The sequence below is a fragment of the Manis pentadactyla genome, chromosome 10, assembly GCF_030020395.1.
Source record: "Manis pentadactyla isolate mManPen7 chromosome 10, mManPen7.hap1, whole genome shotgun sequence".
Taxonomy (NCBI): domain Eukaryota; kingdom Metazoa; phylum Chordata; class Mammalia; order Pholidota; family Manidae; genus Manis; species Manis pentadactyla.
Genome location: NC_080028.1, coordinates 121,067,879 through 121,090,182, shown reverse-complemented (window position 1 = coordinate 121,090,182; position 22,304 = coordinate 121,067,879). Strand labels below are relative to the sequence as shown.

The 22,304-nt window shown below is 38.8% G+C and overlaps 1 protein-coding gene across 5 annotated transcripts in view; it reads left to right on the top strand.

The window, feature by feature from the left end:
- Window positions 1-11,417: 11,417 nt before the first annotated feature.
- Window positions 11,418-22,304, top strand: part of ATF7IP2 (activating transcription factor 7 interacting protein 2) — a 66,830-nt gene continuing 55,943 nt past the window's right edge. For 3 of the 5 annotated variants that reach the window (XM_036928187.2, XM_036928186.2, XM_036928184.2), the window contains exon 1: window positions 11,418-11,514. The gene's annotated coding sequence lies outside the window, so the exon portion shown is untranslated. The remainder of the gene's footprint in view (window positions 11,515-22,304) is intronic. The other 2 variants (XM_036928185.2, XM_036928188.2) reach the window with 2 other exon arrangements.

Here is a 22,304-nt window from a genome sequence, read left to right as displayed (position 1 = left end):
TGGAAGGACTTCCCTTCTTGTTGGTTTGTGGCCTTCTTCTCCTGGGAGAACAGCAACCTCTAGTGGCTTGTGCTGAGTGGCTGTGCACAGACAGGGCTTCTGCTTCCTGCCCGGCTGCTATGGAGTTTATCTCCGCTGTTGCTATGGGCATGGCCTGGCTCGGGCCGCTACTCCAAAATGGTGGAGTCACTTTGGAGGGGGAGCAGCCGGGAGGCTCTTTTTCTCCGTAAGGGGCATCCGTGCTCCCTGCTGCCAAGGGGATTAGAGTGCCCAGAGATCCCGGATTTCCTACCTCTGGACTAAGTGTCCTGCCCTTCCTTTTAAGACTTCCAAAAAGCACTCGCCAAAACAAAACGACAACAACAACAACAACAAAAAATGACTGCTCTTTTTTTCTTTATTCTCTGGCACCAGCCTCAGGCACCCGCTCACCGGTCTTGCTGCCCTGTTTCCCTAGTATTGGGGTCCCTGTCCCTTTAAGATTTCCAAAAAGCACTCGCCAAAACAAAACAAAACAAACAAACAAAAAATGGCCGCTCGCTTTTCTTTTATTCTCCGGCACCGGCCTCTGGTACCTGCTCACCAGTTTTGCTGCCCTGTTTCCATAGTGTTGGGGTTCCTGTCCCTTTAAGACTTCCAAAAAGCACCCACCAAAACAAAACAACAACAACAACAAAAAAAAAAAATGGCCGCTCGTTTTTCTTTCTTCTCTGGCGCCAGCCTCAGGCACCCACTTGCCGGTCTTGCTGCCCTGTTTCCCTAGTATTGGGGTCCCTGTCCCTTTAAGACTTCCAAGAAGCACTCGCCAAAACAAAACAACAACAACAACAACAACAACAAAAATTGCCGCTCACTTTTCTTTGTCCCTGGGCACCAGCCTCAGGCACCCGCTCACCGTTCTTGCTGCCCTGTTTCCCTAGTATCCAGGACCCCTCGCATGCACTGTGTCTGCGCTCTGGTCTGGATGCCTGGGGCTGGGTGTTCAGCAGTCCTGGAATCCCTCCCCCTCCCGCTCCAACTCCTCTCCTCCCACCGGGAGCTGGGGGGAGGGGTGCTCGGGTCCCGCTGGGCCGGGGCTTGTATCTTACCCCCTTCGCGAGGCGCTGGTATCTTGCAGGTGTGGATGTGGTCTGGATGTTGTCCTGTGTCCTCTGGTCTTTATTCTAGGAAGGGTTGTCTTTGTTATATTTTCATAGATATATGTGGTTTTGGGAGGAGATTGCTGCTGCTCTACTCATGCTGCCATCTTGGCTCTGCCCCTAAACCAAGTGAGATCTCATCTATGGAATGTTCCTAGTTCGCAGTACCTACAGGATAAAGGGGTTGAGTGGTCATCATAGCAGATTCGTCGAGACGGCATTACTCTCACTCACCGACACCCACACATTTGGTGATTATAAGTGTCAGAAATAAAATGTTCTCTGTGAAAGTAAAGGCAAGAGGCACAGGAGAACTGTAGGTTTTTCCCATACATAGTAGCCATCTCACTTGAGGATTAGATTTCGAAGAGATGGTTCCCAGTCCCTTGAGAAAGGTACTCCTGGATATACATACAGTACAGAAAGTTAAGTGAAATGCAGATAACATACTGGGCAATGTGCAACATGAAATCTTCTAGTACATGTCAGCAAAACATCTTTTGTAATTTCTTCCTCCCACTTCCCTCAGCCCAGTAAACAAATATAAAGACTATACTGTTCACAGAGGTGGCTTAAACAATACCATATGCAAAGATGTTATATCCCATTGATTTTTAAAAACTGATTATTGTGGTAATACATACATTACGTAGAATTTACCACTTAACCATTTTTAAGTCTACATTTCAATGGCATTGAGTACATTATCACTTTTGTGCAACCATCACCACCATCCATCTCCAAAACTTTTTATCATCTGCAACTGAAACTTCATACCTATTAAAAAATAACTCCCCATTACACACTCCCCCCAAATTCTGATAACCACCATTCTACCTTCTGCCTCTGAATTTGACTATTCTAAGCACCTCACAAAAGTGGAATGTATAAGATTCCCATCAATTTTTAAAGCTATTTACAAAATGTCATTCTACCACCTCTTGTTTTAGATATATAAAGCACTTTTAAACATCTAGAAAGACTAGATATTTCAAATAATAACTTAATTGTCCACTATATATACAGTACTGTTAAATAAAACTGCACACACGTAGAAATATCTAATTGAAATGTGTTCTAATATGAGCATTTCAGCCCTGAACCATTTCTTCCTCACTTCTTTCTCTCTACCACAATCCAATGGGCAGTACAGGCATGGGGAATGCCTGGAGGTGGTTGAACAAATTCATATCCAAAAGTCATTTATAGAAGGCAAGCTATTCTGTGAATTTCAACATGAACTGTACAAAAGGTGCCAATTTTACTGTAGGGAAAATAGAAGTTTCATGGCCAGGATTGTCACCTGATCCTAATTTGCATGCGATGATGTAATACTTAGCCCATACTAAGTATACCTGTTGGCAATAAGCCATTACTGCCTGTATTGCTATAAAAAGAGCTCCCCCAGTGCTAAGAGCAGATTCTAGAGAAGTGAGCAAGACAGCAGGAAAGAGAACAGCAGAGACGATGAGCAGAGACAGAGTGTGGAGTGGAGGCAGCGCCTGGGGCAGAGGTTGAGATGGAGGTACAGAATTCTAGTGTTCAACCTACTACCACGAGAATAAAGTTTGGTATAAGTCCCCTGTACACCCAAACATTCGGTTGTCATTTTTCCATCTCACTGAATCCAGAGTGAACTTGCCCAGGGCTGAAACCCTCAGGCAAGACATTTACTAATCTAATTTGTCAAACTTTGGCACCCTCTTTACCATCTAGAGACTAAATGTTACAAAATTAGGACTCATTTGTCTATTATATGCACTATGTAAACAGAAAAACGAAATGTATATAACATACAAAAATGGTTTTGTCTGAAACTATCCAAATAGGAACACATCAGCATATTGTTCTCTGCATTTCCTTCCCTACCACCTCTCCAAACCACTGAGTAAGTGTAGACAATAGTGTACTGTTCACATAGGGTGGTTTAGCAATTCCTTTCCCAAAAGACAGTATTTCCTATGACTTTTAGCACAAAGATATTAACAAATTGATATTTTGCTACCTTTATTTTAAACATATGTTGGAAACTTCAAAATATCTAGACGAGCTGTTTCAAATAAGGGCTTTGCTTGTCCACTATACACTGAGCAGTACTAAATAAACTGCACACACGTCAACAGTTATAAGCTGAAAGTGTCTTTTACATAAACATATTCTGGCATAAAGCCCTTCCTTCTTCTCTCCCTCCTCCACCAACCCAGTGGGCTATAATGCTCAAATTATCAGGAGACAATCTTTCTGGGAATTTTAACACATATAACATATAAAATGTATTAGTTTAACACCTATACTTTTATCATAGACTGGAAATCTTCGTAATATCTAGAAAGACTTAATGCTGTAAACTAGGAATTGTTTGTCCATTATATGCCCTATTACACACATAGTAATGTAAAATAAAATGTATGAACCTAAGGTGATGTGGGAAAACAAAGGGTGAATAATGAATCATGTGGAAAAACAGAGGGTTGTGGGACCCCCGGAAAGTTAGCTTGACCTAACTTACTCCATTTTGTAAGCTTAGCCTAACTAACTCCATTTTGTGTTAAAACCCTAGTCCTAAGCAAAATCGGTAAAATCCCAGTCCTAAGCAAAATAAGAAAGGAAATACCCCTTCCTGGAAAAACCACAAACTAGAAATACCGAGAAAAAAAACCACAATAAGTAAATAACCATTTTTGCTGAATCTGCCCCTTGGAAAGCCCCTAACTATTTTTGCTGCATCTGCTAACTGTTAATTACTTTCCAAAAAGTATAAAAGCAAAAAGGGAACTTTGTTCGGGGTCTCAGACCGAGCCCTGTGTTCTGATGGGCCACTGAGACCCTAGCTCGAGCTAGCAATAAAGACTTGTTTTGCTTTTGCATCTCATGACTGAGTCTGGTGACTTGGGGCTCCACATGGGGCACTCGAGGAAAAAAGGGCACAACAAGGGTAAATAATGAATCATGTTGAAAAACAGAGGGTGAACGATGTGGAGAGAACAAAACTTTCTGGGTTCCTTTTACTGTTTTGCGAAAACATTTATCACAGTTGAAAGGGTCAGCAGCTCTTGGCCCCCTCCCCTTTCTCTGCTCTCTCCGACCCTTATTTCACCCTGCTTGCTGCACACACAGAAATGCCACAGATACGGAAGTAGAAAAATACGAATTGCTCCCTTGGCCTTTGTTCGGGGCTCAGACTTTTAGGAGATTACCCTCCTCTCAGTCCACAGGTGTGAAATAAACCTCCACCAAGACCTCCGAGTGCTGCTTGGTTCTTCCGTCTGCGATCCAGTCCAGGTTTCCATAACATTTGTAGGGATAATGGTTAATCTGCCCAAGTATAAGCACACTTGCTTACAGCCCTTTGCAGTTGTGTCTCCTCTCCCCTCCCCCCAAACCAATGTGCAAACACAATGCTCAGAGAAGTGGTTGGGCTATCCCAAAAGCAATAAAAAGCAGTATTTCTTACAAATTTGGATCAAAAATATTTACAAAATGTGTTATTTTACTACCTCTACTTTTAACATATATCAAGCACTTCAGGACAGAAAGATGAGATGTTTCAAAAAAGTACTTAGCATTGTCAGCTAAATATAGTGAGGAATAAAATGCACTTGCAGAGCAACGGTTTTAGCGTGAAAATGACCATTCTGGCACAGAAGCATCCTCTCTTCCTCTTCACGGCCTTCTGCTCTATGTCCTCCAAACCAGGGAACAAACATGGATGTGTGTTGCACCTGACGTTGGTTCTAGAGGTGGTCTAACAATTCCATTTCAAAAAGTCATTCCAGAAAACATTTATTTTCTATATTTAAAAAAACCGAAAGGGTCACTTTCAAGCCCTGTGATTTTCTAACACTAATGGCATGAACCTCTTTACATCTAGAAAGCTGACATGTAGTAGTTTTCTTTTACAAGGTTGGTGGGGGGGATGGGAGAGCCGCATTTTCCTATTAAATGTGACAGGCTTTCTATCAAGGCCAGCAAATCTTCCTTAAGGAAGGTGAGCGCTTCCTATTAGCCCAGTGCTGTATGTTATTCCACCATTTCCGGCCTCCAGTGTCAAGACCAATGGCTCCAACGGTTCCAACGGTTCCAACGGCTTCAGCGTTTCCAACGGTCATTGCCACCGGCTGGGTTCCATTCCAGCCCTGAAAAACGTTGCCCACGTGGTCCGGAAGAGGGGTCGTTTTTGTCCAATTGGACTGAACAGCCACCCCCAGGTACTGGATCTGCACAGTTCCTTGGCCGAACGCGGAGCTGGCCAAGCTCACATCTGCCTGGACCTGCCTCCCCATCTCCATGCCCTTCCTGTGGCTGCCATCATTCTGCCCTGCCACCACACGTGCCACCCAAAGGCACTGTGACCTCCGCGACATGATGGGAATTTGCTGCGGCCCCAACCCGAGAGAGTGTCGCGTGGGGCTGGGTTCGGGCTCAGCGAGACTGCCGAGGAGGTGAGAGGTTGTGGGTCGGGAGGGCTTGCTGCTGCCTCAGGGCCTGGGGGGGGCGGTGGGCTGCAGCCGTCCAGGGGACTCAGCTCATCCGCAGGCCTTCAGCCAACAGCCTGCTTGCTGTGCTGACTGCTGGGAATCGGAGAATCGGCTTTTGTCCACCGTTTTTAACTGAAGCAGCTTGGCTGAGGTTGTTTGCACTAAATAGCCTTGGGTTCCATCCCACACTTTCAAGTTAATCTTAATCCACAGGATCTTAGTCACTGCACTGGGGAGGTGAGAGGAAATGCTCTTTTGCAATCACTAACTTTTTCTAAATGTTTGGGCTTCTTGAAGTTGTTTTCTGTTACTTGCAAAACATCCAAACTCATAAAAGTCTGTTCTTCCTTCGTGGAACAACTTCCCTTTTGAGGCACTTCTCTGTGAGCCCCTCATTTGGCAATTACTGTCAAAATTTAAAACACAGATACTATTTAACTGAGCACTGTTTTCACTTTAAGGCCTTTTAATTTCTAGAACTAGGAGGACAAGACTGAAAAGATATTCACTGGGTTAATGTTTATAACAGAAAAAAGGAGGGGGCATCATCCAATGTCTTCTAGTTGGGAACTGGTGAAATAAATTACTATATGTCAACACAGTAAAATATAGTCCAGTTTTAAAAAGGAGCTAGCTCTGGGCTGATATGGAAAGAGCTTCAAGACATATTATGTCTGGATTGAGAGAATGGTAGGATGAGCCTATGCATGCAATAATTTTATGCATCTAAATTTGTGCATATATATATAGGTGTGTATGTGCGCATGAATATGTAAATACGAAAATCTGTAAAGTCATGCTAGGAAGGTTAGAGTGGGGGTGTGAGTAAGTTTATGAAGACAGAATTCCAATTTTTACTGTATAGAATATGCTTCTATATGGTTTGTGTTACTTTTTTAAAAAATCAAAATCATTTAATGGATTTGCGGTGCTTTTTAAAAATATGCACACAAATTCTAGAACACTCCACCATTTAAGAGGTAAAATTTAATTCTCCTCCTTAAGAATGCAGGATGTTGCAGGTTAAGTTGTGCTTTGCTGCTCAGACCTGGAATCAATTATTTCTCCAAGAAGCTCTGGTTTCTTGGGGTGGGAAATGACATCTATTGCCATTAGACTGGTCACTGTTTCTTGTTTTTTTTTCAGTGGGTAAGTTAGAAATAGATATTTTTGTTTTCAAAAGAGAAAACAGACTATGAATTCACCATGTAGAAAAAAAGTTATTTGGATGAAGGTGCTTTCATGATGTAGATGAATACCCAGTTTCTCATTCTCATTTTTTCAACTATCTTTTTAAAGTTTAGTTGCTAAGGACACATCATCAAATTTTTTCTTTTGGTAAAGAATCTTCTATTTTAGTTGGAAAGACAGAAACAATTACCCTCTATTTTTCTAATATAGCTACTTGTCTCTGAATCATTCAAATTGAGCTGTTGCATAACCAAAATTAGTATCTTTTTTTAGTCTAGCTAAATATTTTTAAATAATATTTTTGAGACAGAAAAATAAAAAGAATAAAAGTATTCTATAATCCCAGCACTCAGAGGATCACTATTATTATTTTTAATAAAATTATATATATACATGATAAATAGTACATGACAGTGTTAGCTACTCATGGATGGGAAAAGCCAATATTATTAAGGTGTCAGTTCTCACCATATTTGTCTATGTATTCAATAAAATCAAGATCAAAACCACTGCAGTTTTTTAATGTAAAGTGACAAGTGGATTCTACCATTTTTATGAGAATGAGGAGGATATAGAATAGGCAAGACAATTTTGAAAAAGAAGAACAGAGATGGAGGATTTATACCCTCTGAATTGGAGACCTACTGTAAAGCCATAATAATCAAAACCATGAGGTATTGCCATGAGGATAAATATATAAATAATAGGAACAAATAGGGAGTCCAGAAATAGATCCAGATGTATATGGTCAATTGCTTTTTGATAAAAGTGCTATGGTAATTCGAAGTAGGAAGGAATAGTCTTTTCCACAAATGTTACTGAAACAAACAAATGAATCTTGATCCTAACTTCACACATCTATAGAAATAAACTCAAAATTGATCCAGATCTAAATAAAATTTAACCATCACAATAACCATACAAAAAATTATTCATCCTATAATTTTACTGTTGCATTCATAATCAGCAATTATGTTATCTGTAATTTTCCCTTAAGTAGAATCAAATTATTCTATTTTGAATATGCTAGTGGAATGATACCATAATGAATATGTTGGAAAAACTTGCTGAATGAATTGATTCATTTTCATGAACTTTTATTGAGCACCTATTATATAATCAGATACTGGAAATAGGGGTATATAATGATAATGAGAGTATGGCAATGATGATTTTATTAGTAGTTATAAACAAACTTTTTTTTAAGCACTAGGGGTCAGGCACACCTAATTTCACACAATACTAAAAAATAAATCACTGCTTTCAAGATGTTCATAATCAGTAGGAAGAGACAAATGAGAAAAGAGACAAAACAACATAAGCATTATGCTGTGGGTAAAGTTGAAGCCACTTAAAGTGTGCATAAACATTAGCCAGGTAAAGAAAAGGAAGAAGATTTTTCCAAATAGTTGGAGCAACAAATGCAAACTCCCAAGTCTTGATGTAATATGGTATTTTTATATCGATAATAATATAGCCCCTGGAGAGGCTGGAGATCAAGGGCTAGAAATGAATATGATAAACTAGGCAGGGGGTACTTTTTCCAGAAAGTTAACACAAAAGTGTGTTTGCTCTCTGCAACTGTTGTATTTCCAGACTTTTCATATGGCTTTTGAAAAATATCCAGAGAAGACTGGAGTAAAATAAACTGTCTAACCCTGGAGTTGTATTTCACAGTTGGCAGTGCTGAGAACTATGTATTATCCTGATTTCTTATGTTATAAAGTACTTTGTGGCTGCTACAACTCCCCAGTAGACAAAGTAGTGACAATGTGTATGTGTTCTTAAGGTAAGGACATTGACGATAAGTTAGGACAAAGATAGAATAAACTGCCACTTGGTAGTGACAATTTAGTAATCACATGAATAGCACTTTAGAAAAAAATAGTAACAAACATTTATTGAGCACCTACTGTGTGTTAAATACTCTTATTAAGCACTTCCCCTAGGCTTAATCCATGTAATTTAACCCATGCAATAATTCTAAGAGGTCACTTTTTAGTATGTGTGATGCATTCATGGTGATTCCCCTTTACAGGTGAGCAAACTGAGGCATGGAGAATCTATCAGGGTACAATCATGAAAATAGAAACCACTCTGGAAATTTCAAACATGACAGTATTTAGTACAGAAAATCAAGTGCTGAAAAGCCTTTGGAGGAGCTGGAGGAACTACTGTCACAGTAAGTTTTCATTTGCGCCACTGCTTCTATGGTTCAGAGAACAGGGAAGTTGCTGCTATTGGTGCTGCAGCTGCCACTCAGAAGCCTGAAAATGCCAGAAAACCACCACTGGTGTGAGGCAGGGACTGGCAGGGAAAAGAGCCAAAGCCCAAAAACACAGAAGAATAATTTGTCTTTCTTACACTTCCAAATCTCGGTTAAGTACATCGCACTTGGCAAAATGTAAATGAATCCAGAACACTGGCCATAGGGCTCTGGGAAATGTAGTTCCCAGGATTCCAGCCCTGCCTTAAAAATAGCAGAGAAGGGTATGTGAGAAAGAATGCTAGTATCCATTTTCTACTGGTGCCATAACCAATTAGCACAAATTTTGTGGCTTAAAACAAACCCGCTCCTTATCTCACAGTTCTGTAAGTCAGAAGCCAACTGGACCCAACTGGGAACTCTTTAGGGTCTCCTAAAGCTGGAATCAAGGTGTCAGCCAGCCATGCCCCTGGGGAGGAATCTGCTTTCAGGCTTGCTCAGGATGTGGGCAGAATTAATTTCTTCAGTGTGATTTCCATCTTTCAAGCTCACACCATGGGTTGAGTCCTTCACATGCTTCAAATCTCTATTTCCTTTCTGCTGTAGCTCTCTGACTTGCTATTTTTCCTTTAGCAGTTCATAGGGTTACGTCGGGTTTACCTGGAAAATCCAGTCTAATTCCTCTAGTTTAAGGCCAGCTGATTAGTACCCTTAAATACATTTGCAAAGTCCCTTTTATCATCTAATGTAACCATGAGAGGAATACCAGGGGATGAAGATCATGGGAGTCAAAATTCTGCCTACCACAATCCCCACTGGAAGAAAACATTTCAACACAAAAGGCTAAGAGATTTGCTCAAAATTATTCATGTTCTTCAGGTTTATCAATTTTAATAACAGTTACCACATACCAAGTGTCTACTATAAGTCAGAAAATGTATAAGATGTATCTCTGTTACCCCATGTATTTCTTTTAAAAAGTCAAATAGCAAATTGAGAGACTTCACAATACATAATGTAGTGTGTTATAATTTAAATAACAGATAAGTGCTTAGCATAGTGCCTGAGATGATTAAGAACTCAAATCACTTGTTGTTGCCACTTCAGAGATAAGATCATGTGGCTCTGAGAGGCAACCTAAGTTGCCCAAGACCACAAGACTAATCAGTAACCAGCATATGGTTTCAAATACAGATTGTCCAACTTCAAATGTAGAAATAAATGGATAACATTTCATGCAATTAACTTGGTTAACATACTGCCCAGTAAATATTATAATTAACATGACACACAAAATATACTATTAGTCTAAATAGACATGATATTTCTAAAGGCTACCTACTATTGACTGGATTCAGAGTCCAAATTCCTTATCTTGCTCCAATGTACTTAACTCCCAACACCATCTCTCTCTCAGCAATAAGCTACATAAACCCTTCAATTACATTAAAAACTATTTTCCAAAACAAGTCGTACAAAAGTTGGCATTGTGTTGCATTTTTTGCCAATTTCCTTACGTGTTTGACTTAAAACAGCTAGATTCTCATGTGTTTCCACATTCAATCTGTTATGATAGCATATATGACAATTTTCCAGAAGCTTCTGGAAAATTCCATTGAACATTACTGAGACTACCATAATGAAGAAGACACGTGTCTTCCTATGAGGAAAATAGCATAGACCTTGCATACCCCCAGGGATCCCTGAAGCACATTTTGGGAATCCACCGGCTTAGAGTATGGTATTCTGTGGTTGACCTAGATTTCCAGATGGTCTGTGCTTGTCAGTAGTTACCAGTATTAGGCAGCGACTCTACCAGCTCTATCGGTGATGAGGTGGGCTTTATGGAACGATTCTATTTCCTGTACCTGGCACATAGAGGGTACTCAAAAGCTGAGCGTGATTATCGGGCAGCAGGGCAGGTCTTGTGAATTTTGAGATCCTTGGGACAACTTAGGAAACTCCAGAAAACACCACTAGGCCATGACCACTCGCCTGGTCACAAGACTTGAGTCCTCAAAAAATTCTGTCATCAAGATACTGTTTTAATACACGATTTAAAAATTCAAATGGGTTAGCCTGTGCCCTGCAGACAGGCTACCTGTTTTTGTAAACAAAGTTTTACTAATAATGATTTTCGAAAAACTTACCAAGTCTCCGCGCAAGTCACAACAAAGGCCTAACTCAGGGACTCGCTGGCCCGACTGGGCGGGGAAGCCCAAACGGGCTGACTTAGCAGTACTCAAGGGAGTGAATCCCGGTTGTTCCTCAGGTAACTTCCATTTCCCAGCAGCCCTTGCTCAGCCCGCCCCGCCCACTCCACACTCGTCTCTAATTGGCTGAGTTGCCCAGGTTCGCGCTGCCATTGGTGCGGAGTCCCGGGGGCTGGGTCCTGAGAGACTTAGCTCCGCTGTTCTGAGGTGGGGCGTTATTGTGTGTGCGGCGGCGGTGGCGGTCGGAGCAGGACCTGTGGGAGGAGGCTGGAGCGGCCCCGCTGGAGGTACGTGGGAGCCGGGCAGGAGTCCAGCGCAAGCGGCGGTTGGCCGGGTCGGGGGTGCGCGGACGCCATGCGCCTCTTCGGGGGCGGTTGCGGCGGGGTTGACTGAAAGGGGCCCGCGGAGTCGCTGGGCGTCTGGCCCGGCCGAGAAGACAGCCGCCGAAGGGCCAACGGACGCCTACGCACCCCGTTCCGAGCCGGCCTCGGTGGGCGTGGCCGTGTTTCGCGGCCGCGCGCGGAGCCTGTCCGGCGTGGGAGCCGGGCTGCGGAAGGACCCGCCTCGGGGTTTGGTGCTTGCCGAGTAAGCAAACGCCTCGGACCTGCCCAGCTTACTTTCCCAGGCGAACGGGTCACACGGAGGCTCCCCCAGCCCCAACTTCTGCGTTCCTTTGCCAAATTTCCTTGAGTTGTTTCATGTTTGTCAAGAAACCGGGGCCAGAACAGTTCACTGGATTTCACCCGACGGCGGTGAGACATCCCTTGATAAAAGAGTGTTACGAAGTAGGCACTGGGACATAAGGGATATTTTAATTGAGCAACACGCCAAAATGCCTTTTTAAATGAAGGAACCCGGAGCACCTGCAGAGCTTACAGTACAGGGATGCTGGTGTACTGGAAATCGGACCCAGCGCGGAAAGAGACGAACGGCACGCCGTCAGGGATCAGAAAAAATGGTTTATTACGGCACCGGTGCGGCCTCCGCAGAGTACCCTCCAAAGGCTGAGCACGGTGATGCAGCGAGCAAGGCTTTTTTTGTACAGGCAGTCTTCCGGGATGGGCCGGGCCTTTGGGCAGTTACTGGGCCATTGGGCAGGGAACGCCCCCAGGGGACATTCCTTCGGTTAGCTCAGTGGGCGTTGTGGGGGCAGGGATCATTCCTTCACACCGGGATTTACTGAGGAAAGCCCTATGCGGACAGAGATGGTTTTTTAACACACAAGTTCATTGTTATAAGTTAAAAAGAAAAACATTTCTCCTTATTGCCCCTCCCACACCTGCTCTCTTCATTGTTGTGAGGTTCAAGGATGTGTCCAGTACCGAGGCAGCAAATGTTCTGCTTTGTTCTTCTGACCAAGACCTTGCTGCGCTGGGAAGACAGACCTCGCCTTTCCGTGTTAGTATGGTGAAGATGAAGTTTCTAATACTGCGCCCGGAATATTGACATCCATTTTTCCGTGTTACTGTGGTGAAGATGCAGTTAGTAACGTTTTAAGCCAGCGTATGTTGCTTGCTTGGTGACAAGTCAGTTTTTACTGCTCTGAAGACTTAAATGTGGTCAAGATCTAGAAAAAGATAATTGTTCTGAATAATTCATTAGAAATAAACCTTTAGGAAAATTATGCCATATCCATTTAAACAGACTGAGGTTCCAGATTGCGATTTAATACTTTTTCCTTAAGATTTTGTCATATATTTACTTAGTGTAGTCTGTAAATGATCTGGGACACAACTGTGTGCAAAACAGATGGGGAAAAACATTCAAGGTAATTTGTATCACAGGCAAGTTATTGAAAATGCAAAACCGAAGCATCTGAATGGATTACACAGAATGCAGCTTTAGGGAAATATGCCTCCTTAGTTAATCCTTCAGTTCGTTTTTAGAAATGTTGAATTTGACCTTAATCATATGAATCTACTTAACTCTCCAGTCTTATCTGCAGATTCATACAGACCACATCCTAAGACTGATTTCTGCCTCAACAGAAATGCATGAACAGTGCCTTTCAGAAATGATTTGCATCTTTTAAGAATTCGAGTACCTAAGTACACCTTGAATTTTCTGCTCTGCTTAACTTACTGACTCTTGTACTTTACCTCAGCCTTACATCCCACAGTATTTTCTTGAACTTAATATCTTGAATTCTGCTATGAAAATATTAAATGATTCCTACCTCCTTACCCGGGTGTATCATGTAGTTCTCTCCCAGTGGGTGTGTAAAGGTGTATTTCATTTGATGTAATCAAATTTTAAGTAATATACTGAGTAGTTAAAAATAAAACTTTAAATGCGCAAGAATATTAGTCCCCATTAAGTTTAGTGAGATATTAAGTATAAAATACAAAGAACCATATTCTTCTTATTCTGTCGCATATTACTACATCACTTAAATATTTTCTCCGAGGCTTAAACCTCAACCCATACCTTTAAGATGCATTACTATAGACTCAAATAATTTCGTATACTTCTTTAATTTTACCAACCTAAGTAGGACAGAAAGATTGTAGTCAGGCAATACCCAGAAAGAAAGAAACTACTCTGGGTGCGGAAGCTAATCAGATATAATTTGAATTTTTGAACCGCTGATTAAAATTCTAGGAACATAAAGTAGGTTTATATACACATCTTTCTAAATTTTAACCATTAGTTATATAGAGGCACTATTTGTATCTACTATATGTAGTACCGTTAGTATACTTCTGAGGTTCTAGTATGTGTGTATAGTACTGCTCCTGTGAAATAGTTTATGGGATAGCTATGGCAAAAGTTCCTAGCCTTGGGTGGCTTTTTTGTAAGTTGAGTATCCATTTAAACATCATTTAATGAAGCTATGTGAAAGGCATATTGCTGAAGTTATGGAAATAAATGGCACATTTCTGCCCTCAAAGCGCATGACTAAAACTACGTATTTGTAATGGGAAATTAAGACCAGGAAGTAGTTCTCTTGGGGAAAGGCTTCCCTGAAGAGATGACCTTTAAACATGACCTTGAAGGACTGTAAAATTAGGGAAAATATTGGTATATGATGGTTCTGATGAATTTGAGATAAAATTTGATAGCTTCAGAAAAAACAATGTCATAGGAAAAATAACATTGTTGTGATAATATGGTTATGTAGAGAACATATGTGATAATTATGTAGAGATAATATGGTTATGTAGAGAACAGCTTAAGGATTGATGTAACTACAAATGTGATGACAAGACTTACAGTGTTAAATCCTCATCTGTTCATCTGTAATTACAGGTACTTGATAATGGCTAAAATTTGTGATTTAAGAAATATTAGTATGGATATATTATTTAAAAATACTGAGACTTAAAACAAAATTTAATTTAAAAAGATTGCAGCTAGGCATTAAGGAATATGAACAAGCAACTACTCTTATTTCATTATAAGCATTTTATACTGCTTCATTTTATGCTATTTACATTGATAAACACTTTTTTTTTTCTCTTTCTACAAATGAAAGATTTATTTATTTATTTATTTTTGGTTTTTTTGTGAGGGCATCTCTCATTTTTATTGATCAAATAGTTGTTAACAACAATAAATTTCTGTATAGGGGGGTCAATACTCAATGCACAATCATTAATCCACCCCGAGCCTAATTTTCGTCAGTCTCCAATCTTCTGATGCATAACGAACAAATTCTTACATGGAGTACAAATTCTTACATAGTGAATAAGTTACATGGTGAACAGTGCAAGGGCAGTCATCACAGAAGCTTTCGGTTTTGTTCATGCATTATGAACTATAAACAGTCAGTTCAAATATGAATTTTCATTTGATTTTTAAACTTGATTTATATGTGGATACCACATTTCTCTATTATTATTATTTTTAATAAAATGCTGAAGTGGTAGGTAGATACGAGATAAAGGTAGGAAACAGAGTTTAGTGTTGTAAGAGAGCAAATGTAGATGTTCAGGTGTGCGCCTGTAGACTATGTGTTAATCCGAGCTAGACGAGGGCAATAAACATCCATGTATGCAGAGGATTTCTCTCAGAACATGAGGGGGGAGGTTCTAAGCCTTACCTCTGCTGCTCCCCATTTTCTCACCAGATGGCCCCCTGCGACTGTGCCTGTCTTAGGTTGTTCCTCCCTTGAGGAATCTTACCCGTCTCTGGCTAACCAGTCATCTTCCGGGGCCATACAGGGAAATGTTAAGTTGGTAAGTGAGAGAGAAGCCTTATTGGATAAACACTTTTTTAAAGTCAAAATTCTACAAGCAGTTAGAAGATACTGATGCTGCTGCTCTGTGGACCATACTTAGAGTAGTAAAGATTAGTTCATGGTCATTATGAGGTTGCCGTCTGGCACACAGTCAAGTTTTGTCATTTTGTTGATCAGTATGTAACCCTTAAGGTAATCCTTTCTCTTTTTAATACCTTACCTAATTTGTACTTGTGATATGAGATTTCCTTGCGTCTTAAGATCCTGGGTTCAAATACTGTCTTTGAACTGTTTACTTGAACAGGTTATATAACCTAACATAGGTTCTTTGCTTTTTTTAAGTCTTTACTTTTTAGGAAAAGGTAGAAAAAGATTTGGTTCAGTGGATTTTTTTTAAATATAATAAGAATTGCCCTTTATTTAAAGTGTTTATAATGTATTAAGATACTATCACAGCAAGAAGCAATATCAGAGATAGAGACATTTCATAATAACCAGTCCATCTTCAGAAACAGAAAAAATAAACTCAAATGAATATGTACTCATACCCTGAAACTATATAAAGGAGAAAACAACAATGAAAAGTGGGCAAATCCACAACCACAGTGAGCCACTCTTACACACCCGTTTTAATAGCTGGAAGATGAACAGCGCAACTAAGAAATCAAAGTAGTTGGTATTGATGTATGATAGCACTGCACCCGACAATGTTACAATACGTGTGTTGCTCAAGTATACACGGAGCTTTTGGAAAAATTGACCAGAAGCTAGCCTCAATAAATACTACAGGATAGAAATAATTCAGAAGATGTTCTCATTACAGTGGAATTAGGCTAACTTTCAACAAAAATGTAACTAGGAAATCTGTAGTTGCCTGAAACTTAATATAATCTTTAAAAATCCACAGATGATAGAAGGAATTACAATGGAAATTAGATTATATTTAAACCAAGTGATAATTAAGATAGGGTTTGTCAAAATTAGTGAGACAACTAAAGCAAGACTTAGAGGAAAATGTATAGCTTTAAATGCAAAGTTAGAACAAAAGGATTGAAAATTAAAGATCTGAGTTTTTCTCTCAAGCTGGAACAAGAACAGATCAAGCCAAAAGAAAATGGATTTTAATACTAATAGGAAATCATGACCACTACTTAGAATAGAAAGTCACCAAAGCCAAATGTCAGTGCTTTAAAGGTACTGATTAAATGGATAAATTTCTAGTAAGAATAATAAAGAAAAAAGAAACACAATATCAAGAATAAGAAGAGCACCACACTTGGCTGGGTGGGGCCTTGCTGGCCACAAGGGCTGGGAGGAAGCAGTGGAGGTGACAGCAGTGAACAGAGGTCCTGTACCAGGCAGCCATTAGCCAGTATGACCATCCTGATGGACCACTGGGCTAAGTTTGCTGCAAAGCTGACTTCCAGGACCATTGACTGCTGATGTACATTCGCTTCACTCAACTGCCCTAACAACTGCCTAGACTAGCTAGAGAAGCTTGTGCAGGTGGTGTGGCAGCTAGAGGCTGAGACTGGCCTGCCCTTTGATGTAACCTGTCTTACAGAAAAAAAAAAATGCGTGGTTATTACAAGTATAATTAGAAAACATGAAGAAGAACTTTAAAATTTTGAAATTCTGTTGAAGATTTGAAATTGTGTTAAAATGGAAAAACAACTAAAATTAGGAAAAAACAAGGAAATATGAATGGTCCTGTGTACATATTTTGAATTCAATCATAATTGGAAATCTTTATCACTAAGTTAACTCCAAGCCCAGATGGCATTATAATGAATTACTTCTCTAACATTTAAGGCAGAAGTAATATCACTTGCAAACAGACTCTTCACAGAATAGAAAAGATTTTCCAGTTCATTTTATGAGAACAGGATAACCTTGATATCAAAACCTGATAAAGGAAAATTACAGACTCATTTCTTAAAATACTGATACAGAAGTCCTAAACAAAATAAGAAATTTGAATTCAGGAACATAAAAAAAAAGGCACATTATTACTTAGGTTTATTCCAGGAATAAGCTAGATTTAATAATTTAAAAGGCGTATATGATACAAATTAGTTGAAGAAAAATGAGATTATGTAATATTTAAATAGATAAGAAATGGCATTTGATAACATTGAGAACACATTCATGATAAAAATCTTACCTAGAAGTAGAAGGATAATTAATCCAATAGAATATTTATATAAAAAAACATATAGCAAACATTCTATTCAGTGGTGATACAGTGAAACGCCACACCCTGTGCAAGATTGATGAGAGAAGGTTGCCTACTAAGAGCATACCTATTTATATCATACTGGAGGTTCCAACTAATGTAATAAAACAAGAAAAGTGAAAGGATTAGCAATAAAAAATGACGTAGAAAGTTCAAAACAATATTTAACAAGTGAATTTAATGAATTAGGTGGAGAAGTGACCAATAAAAAACACTGATTTTGATACAATAAAAAATTTCAATGATTCAACTTATAAAACATTTTGAACTAATATCTGGGGCAGTAAAGGAATGGAGAGACAAAAGACATGAGACTTATAAAGCATAAAGTAAATGGTGGACAAATCCAACTACATCAGTGATACTGTCAAATGTGAGTGGATTAAACCAGTTAAGTACCAGAGGTTTTTCAGGCTAGAGGAAAAACAGCATCTAAGGATATGCTGTCCACAGGAGATACACTTTAGAAATGAAAGATACAAGTATGTTAAAAGTAAAAGGATCTCATGTAAACAGCAACCATAAGAAGAAAGCTAGAGTGGCTATACTGATTTCAGACAAAATAGACTTTATAAGAAGAAATATTGTTAGAGGTAAAGAGGAGTGTCTTTTATAATAAAAAGATCAGTCTCTCAGGAAGTTCTAACAGTTGTAAATATACATGGACCTAATAACAGCACCAAAATACATGAAGCAAATATTGACAAGAATTGAAGGGAGAAATAGACAATTCAACAGTAAGTTGGAGACTTAAGGACAGCACTTTAATAATGGATAGAAAATTAGGTGGGAGAGCAGTAAGGAAAGACTTGAGTAACACTGTGAACAAGCTAAACCTAAGAGACATCTTTTGAACATTCAAATGCAGCAAAATACACATTTTCTCAAGTGTATATAGAAAATTCTCCAGTATATAGACATTATGCTAGGCCATGAAGCAAACATCAACACATTTAAAAGGACTGAAGTAATAAGTACATTTTTTGAGCACAGTGGAGTAAAATTAGAATTCATTGCCAAAAAGAAATGTAAGAAATTCACTGTATGGAAAGTAATACTCCTAAGTAACCAATTGGTCAAAGAAGTCACAAGGAAAATTAGAAAATACCTTGAGGATGAAAATGAAGATACAGCATACCAAAACTTGTGGGTGCAATTAAAGCAGTTCTTAGAAGGATATTTATAGTGTAAAATGCTTGTATTAAAAAAGGAATGTTTCAAATCAATCTAACTTTTAATCTTAATATAAATGGAGACAACTAAACCTAAGTCAGCAGAATGAAAGATATGAAGACAATTACATTGAAAATTAACAAAAATCAAGAAAGAAAAAAAAATCAAGGATACCAAAGTAGTTTTTTGTACACATCAACAAAATTGGCAAACCTTTACTTAGATGGACCATGAAAAAGACTCAAATTACTGAAGTCAAGAATGAAAGAGCATTACTACCTATCTTTCAGAAGTTAAAAAAGATTATGAGAATACTATAGAACAATTCACTTATATACCAATCAGTTAAGCAGATGAAATAGACAAAATCCTAGAAAGACACAGATGAAAAAAAACTTACTTCAAGAAGTCGAAAATCTGAACAGGCCTATAAGAGATTGAATTAGAACACAAAGAAAATCTCAGTATCAGATGGCTTTATTGTTGAATTCTACCAAACATTTAAAGATGCCAATTATTTGCAAATTCTTCCAAGAAACAGAAGAAGAAGTAATACTTCCCTAATCATTCTGTGAGGGAGGCCACTATTCTGATAACAAAATCAAAGACATTGCAAGAAAGAAAACTACAGAATAGTATCTTTTATGAATATGGATGTAAAAATCATCAACAAAATACTAGCAGATTGAATATAGGATATATTCATAAAGGATTATACAGCATGACCAAGTGGGATTTATCCCAGGTGTGCAAGGTTGATTTCACATTCAAAAATATATTAATGTGTGGTATATCACATCAGCAGAAAAAAAGAGTAAAGTCATGTGATCATGTTAACAGATGCTGAAAAAGCATTTTCTAACAAAATACAGTGCTTCATGATGAAAACACAATAAAGTAGGGACAGTTCAGAAGTTCTTTAATAAAGAGCATCTTGTGAAAAACTCATAACAGATCTTACATAATGGTTAAAGACTGGAGTTTTCCCTCTAAATTACAAAAAAAAAAGGATGACCACTCTTGCCATGTGTATTCTACATTGTACTGGAGGTTCTAATCATGACAATTGGGGGGAAAAAAATGAAACAGAAAGCACTGAGATTGGAAATGAAGAAATGAAACTGTTAACTAATGACATGATCTTGTAAGGAATCCACAAAAAATCTATTTAGAGTCAAGCTCTACTACAAAGCCACAGTAATCAAGACAATTTGGTACTGGCGCAAGAACAGACCCATAGACCAGTGGAATAGAATAGAGAGCCCAGATATAAACCCAAGCATATATGGTCAGTCAATATACGATAAAGGAGCCATGGGTATACAATGGGGAAATGACAGCCTCTTTAACAGCTGGTGTTGGCAAAACTGGATAGCTACATGTAAGAGAATGAAACCGGATTATTATCTAACCCCATACACAAAAGTAAACTCAAAATGGATTAAAGACCTGAATGTAAGTCATGAAACCATAAAACTCTTAGGAAAAAATATAGGCAAAAATCTCCTGGACATAAACATGAGCAACTTCTTCATGAACATATCTCCCAGGCAAGGGAAATAAAAGCAAAAATGAACAAGTGGGATTATATCAAACTAAAAGGTTTCTGTACAGCAAAGGACACCATCAGTAGAACAAAAGGGCATCCTACAGTATGGGAGAATATATTCATGAATGACATATCCGATAAGGGGTTGACATCCAAATTATATAAAGAGCTCACACACCTCAACAAACAAAAAGCAAATAATCCAATTAAAAAATGGGCAGAGAAGCTGAACAGACACTTCTCCAAAGAAAAAATTCAGATGGCCAACAGTCACATGAAAAGATGCTCCACATCGCTAATCATCATAGAAATGCAAATTAAAACCACAATGAGATATTGCCTCACACCAGTTAGGGTGGCCAACATTCAAAAGACAAACAGCAACAAATGTTGGTGAGGATGTGGAGAAAGGGGAACCCTCCTACACTGCTGGTGGGAATGTAAACTAGTTCAACCATTGTGGAAAGCAGTATGGAGGTTCCCCAAAAATTTTGAAATATAAATACCATTTAACCCAGGAATTCCACTCCTAGGAATTTACCCTAAGGATGTAGGACCCCAGTTTGAAAAAAGACATATGCACCCACATGTTTATTGCTGCACTATTTACAATAGCCAAGAAATGGAAGTAACCTAAGTGTCCATCAGTAGATGAGTGGATAAAGAAGATGTGGTACATATACACAATGGAATATTATTCAGCCATAAGAAGAAAACAAATCCTACCATTTGCAACAACATGGATGGAGCTAGAGGGTATTATGCTTAGTGAAATAAGCCAGGCGGAGAAAGACAAGTACCAAATGATTTCACTCATCTGTGGAGTATAAGAGCAAAAAAAAAAACTGAAGGAACAAAACAGCAGCAGACTCACAGAACCCAAGAATGGACTAACAGTTACCAAATGGAAAGGAATTGGGGAGGATGGGTGGGAAGGGATAAGGGGGAAAAGGGGGAATTACAATTAGCACACGTAATGTAGTGGTGGGGAACACGGGAAAGGCAGTATATACAGAGAAGACAAGTAACGATTCTATAGCATCTTACTACACTGATGGACAGTGACTGTAATGGGGTATATGGGGGGGATTTGATAATAGGGGGAGTCTAGTAACCATAATGTTCAAGTAATTGCACATTAATGATATCAAAATTTTAAAAATCTATTTAGAAGTAAAAACAAGGTTAACAGTATTGCAAGATACAAGGTCAACACACAGTATTCTATGGTATTTACATGTACTTCAACAATCCAAAGATGAAATTAAGAAAAAAATGAAATTGTTTTATTTACAGTGGCATCAAAAAGAAGTGCAGACTTGAACTCTGAGAAATACAAAACATTGAAAGAAATTAAATGTCTAAATTGAAAGATGTCTTATGTTCATGGATCAAAATACTTGACAGAATTGAGGTAGCAAAACTCAAAATTGATCTACAGATTCAGTACAATTTACTAAAGTCTCAGCTGACTTCTTTGAATAAATTGTTAATCTGCTCTAAAAATTCATATAGTTATTTGAGGAATTCAGAATGATGAAAACATTTCTCCAAAAGAACAGTTGGAGGACTCACACATCCAGAATTCAGAACTTACCAGAAAGCTGCAGTAATCAAGATAGTATGGTGCTGACGTAGGACAGACCTATATATCTATCAGTGGGATAAAATTGAGAATCCTGAAATAAACCTTCATTTTTATAGTCAATTTTTTTACAAGAGTGACAAAACAATTCAGCAGGTTAAGGAATGGTCTTTTTGAATGGTACTGGAACAACTGTATGTCTACGTGCAAGAGAACAAACGTGACCCCCCTACCTCATGCTATTCATAAAAATTTAAATGGATCAAAGAGTTAAAACTATAAAACTTTTAAACAGGAATAAATCTTAATGACTTTAGATTAGGCACTGATTTCTTAGGTATGATACCAAAACAC